This window comes from Hermetia illucens, chromosome 6, assembly GCF_905115235.1.
Source record: "Hermetia illucens chromosome 6, iHerIll2.2.curated.20191125, whole genome shotgun sequence".
Lineage (NCBI taxonomy): Eukaryota > Metazoa > Arthropoda > Insecta > Diptera > Stratiomyidae > Hermetia > Hermetia illucens.
In genome coordinates, this window is record NC_051854.1 from 28,068,262 (window position 1) to 28,084,156 (window position 15,895).

The window sequence follows — 15,895 nt, forward strand, 5'->3', positions numbered from 1 at the left end:
GATTCCGGATTTGGGTCCACCTATTGAAAAATGGGAACAGGACTGTACAAAGTAAACCCGGGCCCGGGGTGAAAATAATGCGGACAAAGCAGTCTTGGGGTGAAAAATATGCTGACCTATTTATATATTTCCGTTTTTTTCATTGATATTTCTATTCGGGCCCTCGAGGAAAATCCGGGCCCCGGGGAGAACCCTAAACTCTAACATTTTTGGACAAAACTCTCTTTTCATGGCCTTAAGCCAATCATCGATTGATTGCTGAATTTGTCTACTTTTATAGATGCTGGAACTGCAGTTTATGCTTGGTTTTCTTTCAGAGAGAGCCTTTCTATTTCTTTGGGTTTGTTCGAGATGAAAAGAGTCCTTCTCTCCTACCTTGCGGGGTGTAATCTGCGGGTTCTGTGTGGTTTTCATACTTTCTGTAATATCTTAACGTAGGGTAATTTAATGATTCTTACAACGCATGCTTTGGTGTACATGTTATTGTTCCTTTATGGTCCATGGTCCATTTATTCCTTCATGAAATTGGAGGAATATTTCCCTTACTTGTTCCCACTTGTTTGGATGCATTAATGTCGAATTGAAAACTGCCGACAATCTGCTCAGAGTTCATTTACGAGTCTAGGCTGTCGTAAAACAACTTATTTTAAATTGATTTAGCATAAATACGAAATCCTTTTTCTCGATGACATCGTGTATATAGGGAAGATACAACTAATGATTCTTATGGAAATTGCTTCCCATTTCGCCGAACCATAGATTTTGGGGTTTGAAGAAGAAGGTGAAGGAAGTCGAACTGAAGGAAAATACTAACAAAACTATTTTTCTCAGTTTAATGGTCCATCTCCTTTTTCCTATCCTAGTGGACGGAACAAAGCATCCAAAGTGTTAAATCCCGCTTGGCGGTTTTGTTAAAAATTCGGAATCAAAACTATGTCAACATTTAGTTGAGGGGGAACAACAGTGTGTGCGAAGTGACCGCCAATGTAACCGAAAAGTACCAAATATTGATTAACACGGAACTGCGTCATCTCATCTCAAGAAATATGTCGCCGTATGAGGTAGATATCCGCCAGTTTACTAACTTTGTGGTGAAGTCTCTGAACGATAGAAAAGATGTCCATACAGTCTACACTGATTTCTTGAAAACATTCGACTCGGTTGAAGATTCTATACTTCTCAATAAACTCCAATCGCACGGCTTTCCTTCAACTCAACTCTACAGTCTCTCTTGGTTGGCGATCGTACCTAAGTAACAGGTTCTGTATACTCTCCGTCAATGGTTCTGTGTCAACATCTTTCTTTCCTTTATCCGGGGGTCTTCCAAGGCTTCATTCTAGGCCGGTTCCTATTTTTATCCTTTATAAATGATCTTTTTGTTTACTTCTTCCTCTCTTTTTAAGGTTTTGTGTAAATCGGTTTACTGTCTGTCTTTTTTTTTTAGAAGGTGGAAATCTTTAAAAGACTCTGGTCTAGGCACGCCAAAGTGTGGGATTTTTGCCCAATAAAACCACCCCCGCTTCCCCCTAACCCCGTGGAAGCACCTTTAGGTATTGCATCACGGGACGGAGTTAGCTCACTTTAGCTAGGTCTCCTTCCGTTTACCCGCGGGGTTTGTGACTGCGCCTTCCTCACTTCTGCTTTTCGCAGTTTATCCTGGATTAGAGCGATCATGGAATTGATCGCATCCCAGTCTTCCTGACAGGCTACCATTCTTCAGACAAAATTTTCCGGTGATAGCACTTCACCTAGAGTTTCCTCCTTTCTTCCACGAACCTAGGACACTGGAAGAATACGTGCGCTGGGTCCTTTGGCACCTCGTCGCAGTTTGGACAATTAGGCGAGGTGTCCAATTTAAACCTGTACAGGTATTGTCGGTATCGCTTCTTTGCAAATTCAAGACTATGAATGTCAATATCATCCGAAAGTGGATATATATATATAATATATATACATATCAATGGTCAACCCTTAAAAGTGACTGAGCCCCACAAGGATCTCCTCTTTTTTGGGTTTAACACCCAAAGTTCAAAAATCAAAAGATGAATTGCCTCTGTTCTGGTACGAAACCGTAGCCGTCTTCGTCCCTCCTTTGATTCATTTTAATCTTCATTGTGTTGACATAGTCAATCGAGCTTCCAAAATGTTTGGCTTCATCCTTTCCACCAGTTCATAGATATCCATTCCCCAGTTATTCTTTTTAATTCTTTTGTCCGCAATATTCTTGAATATACTTCGGTGGTATGGTCTCCCTAACACAATTGTAACTGCTATGCAATAGAGTCAGTTCAAAGGAAGTTACACGTCCTTTCTTCTTTAAAAAGAGCCTTCTCTATTAATCTTATCTTGATTGCTTAGTTTTCCTTATTATGACATCTCTACAAAACCGAAGAACTTTATTAAATGCTTGCATCCTGTTCAAGGTTTGTATTAGCCTGATGGACTGTTCGGTAACCTGAGAAACATGGTTGCGATTCATGTTATAACGTTCGCGCCCTTAGTATTACTTTGTTCTCCTGTATCTTGAATGGTTTGTGACAATAGTCACTTGCAGCTTGATTTATTGGCTTCACCCTTTATATATGGTTGTCATTTGGGGTATAGTGCGTCAACCACACATACGTGCCATCGTTCGGGATTTTCCGAAACGCCTGCACTCGTTCTCCGCTGTTCTGCGCCAAGTGTCCTTAGGACGACCCAACCATCGACCATCTTGGAAGAGTGAATTTCACTGTAAGACGTAGCCCGCGATGCAATTGTCGTCCCTCTTTTATGTTTCACCTATCCACTGCCATTTCCGCCTTCCGAACACAGTGAGTACGGGTACCAGACCTGTGGGCCAACCGAGTTCTTCGTTTGTGATGTTATCAGACCAGCTTATTGTGATGATAGGACGCAAACAGGTATTGACGAAGACTTGGAGCTTTTGAATAACCGTGGCATTCACTTTTCATGTGTTCCCCCATATAGCATCACAGGAAGAAAACTAGCATAGAACAGTGTCAATTTCATTTTGGTGTTGCCATAGCTACATTTTCAGCTTGTAGACAAAGCAGCGATAGCGGATCTAGTGCTGTTAATGCATTGGGCAACACCACGTTTCCTAGATATACAAATTGATCAAAGCATTTGATGCCTTGCCACCTCCGATTTCCGTATGAGCGGAAATAATAGATCTGCGCAACTGCAGATTCAGCGATGAATTACTTTGCGATGAATTGTTTTGCTTGGAGAAACAGTTCGTATCCGTATGTTACGGTGACAGTCATTTTATCCATAAGAGAAAGAACCTCACCGAATATGATCCGGTTAAGAACCGCTTGTTATCTTGGATGACATGTCGACCGTTAAAGTCCTTCGCAGAACCATCGAAAGATTTGCGAACACATGCAGGCTCTTTCGTGAGGCGGTATACAGTTCTGAAATCATTGCGGTCTGCGGCATCTTCTGCTTCTCTGACCAGTGCAATAGCAAATTCTCTTTTGTCACGCGCATACTTCGCTGAGCTTCTCGGAATTTCGCTCGGTATCGGAGTTCGAGCGCGTCACGGCCGCCATGACTCGTAGCGGTCAACAGAATCTTCAATCCCTTCCGTTCATCGATCCGTTTCCACGATTCTGTAGTCAGCCAGATCATATGACCGAGGACTTATGTAGCACCCGAGAATAGAGCACTTTTGTTGACCGCCCAATGGTCATCGATATTCTTAGGCAGTGTATCTCTTACTCCGTGTATCTGTTGTTCAATCAGTAAGATAGCTCTAGCTGTCGAGTAACAGCTAGATCATACAAGCGGTTGATGTTGAACTTGGAGGGTCAAAGCTCTCCAATCCTGCGAGAAGTGGCGGACGCAATACGCAAGCGAAGGTGAGACTATCAGATGGTGATCTCTTTCGAGGCCGATATCAGTGTCTCTCTTGTTGCGTACATCCTAAAGACAGCTCCCAAATGTACTGTGAAGTGGTGGATCTGATTGCTCGTACGGTGTCGGTCCGTTGAAACTCAACTGGCCTTGTGGCAAGCTCTATGGGTGGAGAATGTGCCACCAATGACAAGGCGGTGTAAACTACAGAAATTCAGAAACCTTCCACCATTATCGTTAAGGTCATCAGAGTCCTACCTTGGCTATCACGATCACAATATGACCCTTTAGGAAGCCTCTACTGAACTGCATGTAATTGCTTATGGAAGGATCCTTCTCGGAAATAACCATTGGTGCATAGTACTGTGCAATTGTGATGATCCTGAATCTAGACCGGAATCTTGTAGTCGTAATCCTGTCTGAAACCGCCAGGTGAAGAGAGCGTGTCTTACGGTAGCCGTCAAAGATCGGACTCGCGCTGCTACCACTTGCATTTCCAGAAAGTAAAGCATATTTCCGCCAAAGGGAGAAGGGTACTCTCCAGAGCCCCACCATTTTATTTCGATTAGGCCCAGAATGTCCAGCTTATATCGTTAGAATTCCCAGTCAAGTTGGAGAAAGTGCGCGTTGTGGGAACTATCGCTACCGCTGTCTAGGAGCATGTGTGCATTACAGAAGCCAATCATAGTTCGTTTTCGATAGCTAAAGATCTTCCGCGTGAGGTCAGTTGCTATTCGAGTCGTTGTTGACGTTTCGGTAGCAATAAAGTTTCAAAATTCACAGGCTGCTAGCCCACAAAATTCTATCCCTTTTAGTCGCCTCTTACGACAAGCAGGGAAAACTTTGAGTGTATTCTTAAACCCCAACTCACAGGACCCATTTAAAATAATGTTATGACTGCATTTCGAATTGAAATTGAAGAAAGGGGACAATTTTTTAGTTGGTTATGTCATGAAATGAAATTCACTATCGGAGGATGACAGACGAGTGTGTTTCTCTGGAAATAATTCCCCGCAGAACAATTGAAAAGAATTACAAACTTTTCGGAAAGTCTTGGTGGGAAGGTGAAGCAGGTTGACGGGAGCCATCAGTGATGACGCTCTGGCTGGTCTGGTTAAGGGAAGCTAAAGTTGAAATTATTAGTATGGCATCCTAAACGTATGCTTCCTATAAAAACGTTCGGTAAGCGTCAATTTAAAGGTCATTTTCAAAGGTATTCCAAACGGAGCTAAAGAATTTTGAACTGTTGTGGTATTTATCAAGAATATGCTAATGTTAATGTATTATTGTTGAAATTAGATGTGAATTCCCTAACCGCAAAATTTATGTCTTCGAGGGGAATCACTGCAGCAGAATGAATCTGAATTAAGAAACGAGTAAACTACTCAACGTAACAACGTAGTAGATAATTATCAGAAATAATTATATTTGCTATCTGAGTTGTTAAGAGATTAGGAAATGCTTTACGACTGCTTTCCCCGTTAAAATACATTATCAAATGAATGGCTCTTTTTCTGTGAAGTCAATGAGAAAAATGTCGATTTAATTTTTATTCTGTATGGCTGTAAAGTGTAGAATGAAAAAATACAATGTTTGTATTTACAATAAATTAGAATTTTTGGGCAACATGGGGCCAACATTATTCGTATGAGTTGAGGTCCAACTACATCACTTGGGGAGATCCGTATGTAAACCGATGCTTACTAGATTTGCAAATAGAATGAAATCCCCTTTAAAGAAACACCCCCTATAAGAAACCTATGATTCATGTACGAGATGTACTCAGCGAGACGTAGCAACTCAATTTATAAGCCTTTGTATATTTTTAAAATTGTAAACTAAACAAAGAAGTTTCCTTTCTTCTGGTCCCCCGAAATTCGATGCACGTCATCTCCGCGATCCGGATGTCGTCCAACAGGGGGAAAACTTTCTTATTGCGCAAGCTTTACACAACCTGCCTGAAAATATTGATTAGCACTGGGCCGCCATCAAAAGTGCCTTCTTCTGTGGTGCGGGTGAAGTGGTTGGCCTAGTGCCAAAAGGACGTTCCAAGGTCTGGCTGACTGCGCAAACGTGGAGGTAGATTGATGAACGTAAGGAGCTGAGAGCTTTGTTATTGGCTGTGAGCGGACGTGAACGCTGCTAAGGGATAGCAACAACACACTGTATACCTCATCATTAAGGAGCTTGCAAGAGATCGTAAGCCAATGGTCGTGTGAGAGATGCTAACGGTAGGCTTCTCATCCACGATGTAGAGGTGAAGTAGCACTTCATTACGATTCTGAATCGTAAAGCATCCGGGGGCATGGGGATACGGACTTCTCCTCCAAGCAGATACGAAATGATCACTGCAATTGTACTCAAACGCAATAAAGCTGCCGGTCTTGACGCTTTCGGGACGCTTATCGGAGATTCGTCTGAGCTCCACACCAGGTTAGCAAAACTCACCACAGCTGGAAACTCACCCGCCTGAGTGGCTCGCCTATCTGTTGACGGCAGGTGGAGTCAGCCGTGGAAAAACAACAGAAAAAAAAGAAAAAACTATTTTTTGCCTTGAACGGAGAAAAATAAAATTAAAAGAAAACCGTCATTAAAAATGAAATTTGACAATGTTTTGTGTTAAGTTAATAAATATTAATTAACTAACTTAACTCACCTATACTTTGGTGAAATATGTGAAGCTAGCCCCGAATCAGTGAAGAGACGAGGCGTACAACGCAGTTCTGTGCAAAGTGAAAGCATACTTCAACTCTAGGCCAATAGGCCATTGGGTAACCAATGACACTGGTTACTTACCCTCCTCGAAGCCGTAGGATTTTTTTAATTTGACATCCAACTATTGCGTCTTCTGTTCCCGAGACTGAAGATGTCCAATACCAGTGGAAGGAAATTCAAGACTACACCAAAATCTATGACAAAGGTGGTCACAGGAATATTTATCCACACTGCAACAATGTAGTAAATGGGATAACTAAGGGAATGAACACGGAAACGGAGAGTTGGTCCTAATAAAGGAAAACCTCCACCCCCACAACCTACTGCGCCCTACATTATTATAAATTCTGAAGATGGCATCGTTAGAATCGTATCTATGGTTCTTTGAAAGAAGAAATGCACCCAACGCTCGCAAGGTTGCTTAAACCTCGGCAAGAAGACCCTTATAGTCACAGTAAGAGTACTCACTGGGCCTTACATTCTAAGTTATCACGCGGGAAGCTAGTGATATTTGCGGACTCTGTCTGCAGATCCTGTGAGGGGAGTGATGAAACCTCCATACATGATCTGGGAAAGAATCCGGCTTTTATTGAAAGTAGGTTAAAACACCTGGGAGGATACTTAACACCAGATGCCAGGATGAAATACCTGGAAGTAGGGAACATCTTAAAATTCCTGTCGATTATAGGCTTGATCAACATCCTATAGTTAATAGGCATACTATAACCATTTAATGGATGTAATAGTTCTTCTAGGTCACAGTGAAGTCTCCCTTGACACTATTATTATTAAAAACCATATCAGTCCGCTACGAAAAACGCTCCATTGACAAGTTCTGTCAATTGCAAATTAACATACATACATATATCAAACCGATGACTTTGAGCTGGGGTTTGTAGTATTCACTCCAAGTTTTCCCTGCTTATCGTAGAAGGCGACTAAAAGGAATAGAAATTTATGGGCTAGCAACCTACAATTCTCTAAGTTGATTGAGTAGACATAAATTCGGTGTCGGATTAATTTAATTTAAAAATTAATGCATTCGCTTGATGCGCATCACCAAAGAATTTGTATGATCAGCATCGTAAGAGGGAGAGGGAATATTTCATTACGGTATCCACCTTTAAAGATAAAGCGGCTATTTCTTCTTCCACTCATCCGTAAATCCTGGAATCTTTCCCAATGAGTGGAAGAAGGAGATGATCGTCAAGATTTCGAAGAAGGGAATCTGTCTCGAGGGCGACAGTTGGAAGGATATATGCGTGCTTCCTGTCATCGTAAAGATAATAGCTAATATTATCCTGGAACGCATTAAAGAACACCTCAAAACTTAATCGGTCTCTGCCAAGCTGGTTTGCGTAATAAATTCTCCTGCATTGACCACATCAACACCCTCCGGATCATTTTGGAGCTGTAGTTCACCTGCTTTTCATCGATTTCGAGAAAGCTTTCGACAGCATCAATTGAGTGTATCTGGAATGCTCCCCTCAAACACCTAGAATACGCTGATGACATCTGTATGCACTCATAGTCATAGAGGTTTACCAAACGGCTCGAGAATTGGATAAAGAGGCAAGCAGAATCGCGGACAAGTAGAACGTTTCTTCCATTTGTCTTTTTGAAGGAGTAAACCTCCTTAGAAATAATTCAGGGTGAAGGAATCGACACGCCTATTGGATGAATTGTAGTAACGCTACACTGAATTTCAGCGGCTTTCTTCTAAATACTTTCTCTACATTTGTAGGTAACTATGAAGCATTGGCACCTTTTGGGTTCTGTTGCTTCCTCATTACACGTAGGTGAAAAATGGGGGGCAACACTTGAAACTCATTTGAACCAACCGCAGGGACACGAAAACAGTACTCAACACAGTTGATATTCGCTCAACAACATCAGAGCGGTTCTTCGTCCTTGGATGTTTTGGCGATTATGCCGTCAACCACCAGGAACGGAAGACCTGGGCGGTTTGGACGAACTAACTGAACGAATTTATCATCCACGCCTATTACCGTGTCCGTGTGGAATTGAATCCAGCATGGTACAGACACCGACTCCATGACGTGTTAATTACTCGATTTCCGAAACTAAGTCATGTTCTGCAATAGAACGTCGTCAATTGATACCGGGTTATAGTTGCCCTTCCACTTAGACAACAAATTTTTCACGAAACTTCACTTAAGCTCGGTTTAGAATCTTTACCAAACCGGACTGAACAAAGGAGAAACTTGAATACTGATCTGTAAAATATTCCATTATTACTAATCAGAGAAGTTTAGTAATCGGAGATGCCGACTCAATTTATAATGCGACCTTGACCGCATTCCATGTCGCATCCGCAGGAACATTTGACAGTTCTGGGCGTTTCGACTCAACAAAAGAAATTGAGAAAGGGAATTGGCCACGTTACGCAAGCACATCTTTGAAATCCCTCATCAAGAGTGCATAGGTGTGTTGCGAATATTGTTGAAAACTATCATCTCTGCAATTATATGCAAATTACTGAAATCCTCGAGGTGCTAAAGCAGAAACTTGCAGTATACTCCAATCGTATGCATAAGTACAAAAAAAGCTTTCAGAATCACAAGTGGATTTTATTAAAATCTCACTAGCTCAGGACTTGATGTGAATCAGCAGAAGACTTCTGGAGCCAACCCAGTCGTTGCAATTTAGAAGCAGTCCCTCCCCGAAATGACCATGCCTGATATAACTTAAGTCTACCTTGAAGCAGCCCTTGAGAAGGCAGGTAATTGGAAGGCACCTGGAGTTGATAACTCTTCTAGCCAAAGCGGTCTAAGAGCACTCATAAGATATTGGTAAATAATTTTAATCAGATGATCTCCGATCCGAATGAGTTCCACCAGTCTTCATCACCGGGATAACTTATTTCATTTCCAACAAACAGGTGCCTCCCCCGCCCCCTCCCTCAAATGTCAACCTACTGAACTGGTTGGTGATGTCCAGCAAAGAGAGAAGTTGATGTTGGTCTTCGGAATAAAATTTGACGTCGTCAATATACATTAAAAAGCAGACACGTCTCGATGCCTCTCGATGCCCTTTTCAATTTGGAACCCGTATTTGCTTTCATGCAAAAGATGGAACAGCAATTTTTTTTCTTGAGGATGCTGGGAGTCCTGTAGCCGCACCCATTTTTCAGTCTCGCTGTATCCACAGCAATCCGGAAAAGTGAAATTGGAAAATTTTTATATAAAAGTGGAATTTAGTAAGTTAGTGACTAATAGGAAAATTATCAAAGCTGCAACTCCTAAATTAATTTAGTGCTAATGGTTTTATGAAAAGCATATTTCTCGGAAGATAACAAGGTAAGGATCGTTCACTAAAATTTGATTCTAGAAATCGCTTCCATTAGCCGACCGGCTTAGTGTTTCAAGGAAAGCTGTCCTTTTGTGGACCCAGGAAAAATTGAAGAACGGAAAAATAGTAGAGTGCCTCAGGTGCTCCAACAGGAGGATAAGAAAAAAGTAAAAACGCTGGTCAAGGATAAAATTGGAGTCGGAACAAGGACTGTAAAGACCAGATTGAAGACAGGAAAATGTTTCGTAAGAGGTCAATTGACGATGCTTCACCCTAGAAAATGCGAGGGGAAAGAAGCAACGAGCTCACATACTTTAATAGTATGAATCCCCGATCGAACCTTTTCTAAAAGCAAATCAGCAAAATATCCGAGTAAGAACATCGACTTCGAAAACGACACAAGTTCAACGACCTAAACAAGGGCTTAAAATAATGGTGGCCGGGGGGATAAGTTTATATGGAAAATCCAAATTTATCATCATTGATGAAAACTGTACGGTTAATGGCGAGTACCACTGAAAAAAATGTTGCCGATCTGCCCCAACTACCGATAACAATATTCAAAATGAATATCTCCAATTCTTATGCAAGATTAAGCTCGCTGTCTTACAACGAAAGCCAATATAACGAACGCGAAACTGTACTTTTCAACGGTTTTGGCGAATTGGTCAGACAACTTACCCGATCTTAATCCCATCGAAAATTTATGGGCAATATTGGAGGAAGCAGTGTTCAAGGAACCTAAGCCGACTAATCGGGTTCGAAGTGAACGGGACAAAATCGGCAACGATCAAATTTTTTAGACTGCGATAGTTTCCTGAGATAATAAATGAATGCTACAAAATGAAAAGATCATACCAAATGTTAATCTAATGTGTTGTATTACTTAACATGTAAGCTTACTAAATAAATTAAAAACAATACAGTAGTCTTTATATTTTTTGAAATATTTGAAAAAATAAATGATACCATACTTTCCGTCCAATCTGTATATGTAAGCAGAAGAAAACGATTTCCAAACCTTCGTGTCCATTGCTGATATGATTCTTAAGTTTCCAAGGGTCCCAAAAATTTCATCCAAAACCGATAAACTCACCACTTTTGATTTTTTACTGGCTGACTGTTGCCTTTGCTTAGGGCTAAGAAATTGTTCGACAAGGCATGGTTTCTACATTGAACGGCTTCTTGGTCTGATAAAAAAACTGAATCTTTAAGGAGAGGCATGTGTGTGTATGTGTGTGCTTGAGGTGGGAGAGAGGCAAAGCCTCTGAGCACTCAGAGCTTAGTGGGCCATTGTACTCAATTCCTCCGTCTAACGGAATATCCCGGATTCGTTTATATATCGCGTTAGTGGATGTGATGCTACCCGCTGCAGTTGGAGCAGATCAGCACCGAAAATCGAATGCGTCTATAGGCGGAGCACTCACATAGAAAATGTTCCGTGGATTTCGCTTCCTTTTTACAGGATGGACACGTATCATCTTGGATAATTCCTATTCTGAACATATGCCCAGCTAGTGAATTATGGCCAGTCAGAATGCCCACAACACTTCTGCACGTTTCCTGCTTTTCGATAGGATAAACTTTGCAGTATAATTGTTTGATTCTAACAGGAAAAGTTTGGTCTGTCTAGCAGTATAAAGGGTTCATCTCCTGTCATTATGGGAAGTTTGTTCCCAGCGCTTGCTGAACCGACACCAACAGCTCCACTACCAAACCTTATCTCCACCTCCACGTGGTGATCGCTGGAAGTTCTGTCTTCATGAAAAACTGCAGACGGAGAAGGATGAAGGCAGGTCTCCCGCGTCTAAAAGCGGGACAAAATGTACCAATTGGTCCTCCAGGTTGGGGGTTGGGTAGGACTGACAACCCTACACGAAAAACCGATGTTACGAAGCCACGGAAGAAGCCTCGGACAGGGTGGATTTCAAAACGACGAACCCGGCAACGACAACGGATTAACGATTTGCGCATTTTCTCATGGAACGTGTGTTCCCTGTACAGACCGAATGCTGCTGAGCAGCTAGCCGATGTCCTGTCCCAATATAAGGCTAATGTCACAGCGTTGCGAGAGATGCGATGGACAGGGACCGGTTTCCTGGAGAAGAGCCGTTACACCATATATTATAGCGGCCATCCAACAAACCATGTACTGGGAGTAGGTTTTTTAGTCAGCCAAAAAATGAAACCTGCTGTTATCGGCTTTGAAAACATAAGCGAACGGCTATGCACTCTGCGTTTGCGCGCCAAATTTAAAAATATAAGCCTCATAAACGTTCACGCCCCTACAGAGGAGACTGCAGAGTCGGAGAACTATACTTTCTGCGAGGCAGTTGAGCGAACCCTCGGAGCCTGTTCCAAGTATGATATCAAAATAATACTTGGAGATCTCAACAGTCAAGTAGGGACGGAGTCCGCATTCAGGTGATACGTCGGCTCCCATAGCTTACATAGGGATACAAATGATAACGGACTGCGGATTATTCAGTTAGCAGTATCACACGAAATGGTTGTTGGAAGTACCTGGTTTGCGCGGAAAGTGGTTTACAAACATACGTGGGCCTCTCCAGACGGGGCCACTTTCAACCTCTTAGCCTTGATGGATGTCAGAATATATAGGGGGGCCAATATATACTTGAACCACTATCTCGTTGGCATGGTGCTCCGAGCTCGAATAACAACACCACCCAGAATCCCCTCTGACAATCAGGTGAGAATTAACACTGAAGCCATCCACAACACAGCCCTCCGCGACACCTACAAGAGGAAAATGGGTACCGCAATAACCGCAGTCAACAGAGGACCTGGAGATGAAGCTTCAACAAATGACCTTCACAACCACCTGAAGAACGTTATCATTGGTACGGCCACAAACATACTCGTATTTGGCCCCAGCCGCAAAAAGAGTCGGAACGGTTTTTTTGACGATGAATGTAAGCTAGCAACGGAACGGAAGAATGCCGCATACCGAGTAATGTTGCATTCTCAAAGAACGCGGGCACGCGCAGAGACTTATCACGAACTCCGGCGAGCGAGGAAGCGACTTCACAGACGGAAAGAGGAAGCCTGGAGAACCAATAAGTCTGTGAACTAGAAAAGTACAGGGAGCAACCGCACCAGAGGCAGAAATTTTACCAACAAATCAACAAGATGAAGTCTTATAAACCTCGATGCTCATCCTGCCGAGACAAAAAGGGAAATCTGATTTCCGACAGAATAGGCATATTGAGTACTTTGATGAGCTACTGAACAACCAGAACATCGGCGAGTTGGAGGTCCTGCCAACTGAAGACGACGGACAAATACTGTCACCACCAAGTATAGCAGAAACAGTCCGTGCAATTCATCGGCTAAATAATCATAAGTCGCCAGGAGCCGATGGAATTACAGCCGAATTGGTTAAATATGGAGGCGACAAGTTACACCAAGTGGTTCATAAACTTGTGCTCAAGGTATTGAACAGCGAATCATTGCCTGACAAATGGCAACGAGGTATTATCTGTCTCATACATAAAAAGGGAGATATTACACAGTGCAGCAATTATAGAGGTATCACGTTGCTGAGTACTATCTATAAGATATTCTCCTCTATCTTGCTAGGCTGGATAGTCCCATACGCTCAGAACATCATTGGCCCATACCAAAGAGGCTTCACTCCAGGAAAATCAGCAACAGATCAGATTTTCTCTCTGCGGCAAGTGATGGAAAAACTGTTGGAATATGGACGACAGTTGCACCATTCTGCATTCATCTTTTTATTCATTTAAAGCTGCCTATGACAGCATAACCAGGGTAAAACTGTACATGGTCACGAGAGAATTCGATATCCCAGCAAAATTCATAAAACTGACAAGGCTGACCCTGACCAATGTGCGAGGCCAGATAATAGCAGCAGGATCACTCTCGAGGCCATTCAACATCAATAACGGTCTAAGACAAGGGGATGCCCTATCATGCATCCTCTTTAACCTGGTCCTGGAAAAAGTGATTCGCGATGCCAATGTAAATGCGAGAGGCACCACCCTCTTCAAGTCCACTCCTGGCCTACGCTGACGATATTGACATCATGGGAAGAACAACCCAAGATGTACTGTCTACCTTTATCCAGATCGAGCAGGCGGCGCGAGATCTTGAGCTGCACATGAATGAAGACAAGACGAAGTACATGGTAGCAGCGTCAGCGCCAAAACCAAAACCGAAAGAACGAACAACATCAAATCGCACTGGTCAAACGAAAACAATGAAGTTAGGAGACTACAACTTGGAGACCGTTGAAAATTTTTCGTATCTAGGGTCGAAAATCACAACCGATAACGCAGGGTTGTTGGCAGCCAACGGAGCCTATTTCAGCTTATAAAAACTGTTTCGCTCGAAACATCTCACCATAGGGTCAAAACTCTTACTGTACAAGGCTACGATCTTGCCAGTCCTTATGTATTCCTCGAACTCTTGGCCGCGTTCGAGAGAAGAATCCTCCGAAGAATTTTTGGCTCCCTACATGAAGATGAACGATTCCGTAGCCTACATAACGACGAAATATATGAGCGATACCACGATCGTCTGGTTGTGGATAAAATCCGGCTCAACAAGTTGCGGTGGGCGAGTCACTTATTCGTATGGATGAGAATGATCCAGCCCGGAAAGTCTGCAAGAGCAATATCTATGGTAGAAAAAGAAAACGAGGCAGACCCTGCCTGAGATGGAGCGATGGCGTAGGCCAGGGCGCCAGACGCTATTAGGGTATCGTGTTGATGGACCTCGGCGCAAAACCGGGATGTCTGGAGTTCCTTCTTAAGGCAGGCCTAAACCGGATACCGGTTGTTGCGCCGTTGATGATGATGATGTTCCCAGCTTTTGATAACAGCATTAGCCAATGCTACCGACACCCAAATTGCTGGTTCCGGTCCGAGCATGGGAAAAGTTGAAGCCTCTTTTGCTCAGGTATACGAGATTTCATTTTCTCTACACCACAATGACCGTGTTCTCAGAGTAGTTTCACCGTATTGAATCTAGAAACAGAGTTCAATCGATTTTTGAAGGGATCAAAGTACTACTCAACGCCCTCAATGCAGCTTGACTATCGCTACAGATTGCAATGCACCTGCCCTTCAACCGCTCGTCAATCATCCAGGTTGCCGCTCTTAGGATTGTATACACTTCAGCCTGAAAGATCATTGTTTATTTTCCCAAAGGAAAAACCCATTTCTCGTTTTTATTCGAGAGGTAGACTCCGGCTTCAGAACCATTTTCCGTTTTTGAGCCATCGGTGTAGAAGACGTCAGTATATCCTGATACGCATTCTTTTGGTTCGTCCTACTTTTCTCTTCGTTTCAAGATAACATCTTATCGTCTACCAAACAGATGTATGGGGATCTGAGAATTGGAAGACATTGCGAAAACTAGATTCAGTTCTCCCAATGCCCTGTGCCTCCCACGTCCATTGTTTTCCTATAGATCTAATCGAATTAGTCTGAGCTGCTCTCATTGCAGTGCTCTGAATAAGCAAATCCTAGGCCTGCAAATTGAGTAATGCATTCAGAGCTGCGTCGGATGTGGTGCTCATGGCACCGGTGATACCCAGACACACAGTTCTTTGCAGTGTGGCAAGTTTACAGCGAAAACTCTTTCGTTTCACTTTAACCCACCACACTACAGATGCATAAGCGAACGTCGGCCTAATGATAGCAACATATATCCACATTACTACATGAGGTCTAAGTCCCCATGTCGAGGCAAACGTCCACCTACGAAGCCCATAAGCTGTGAGACCTCGTTTCATCTTTATCTCTGCATGTTTGATTCAAAGAAGCTTGTCTAGAATGACTCCGAGATATTTCACTTCTTCGGAGAGTTGAAGGGTTGTACCCCTCATCTGTGAAAGGCAAAGACTATTCAGTTTCCTCCTTGGAATCTTTAGTAAAAAATCGGGGTTTATCTTGCTATAACAAGCTAACAGATGATTTCGTCACCATCTACTATGGGAGTTTTAGGAGATAATGGAAACAAC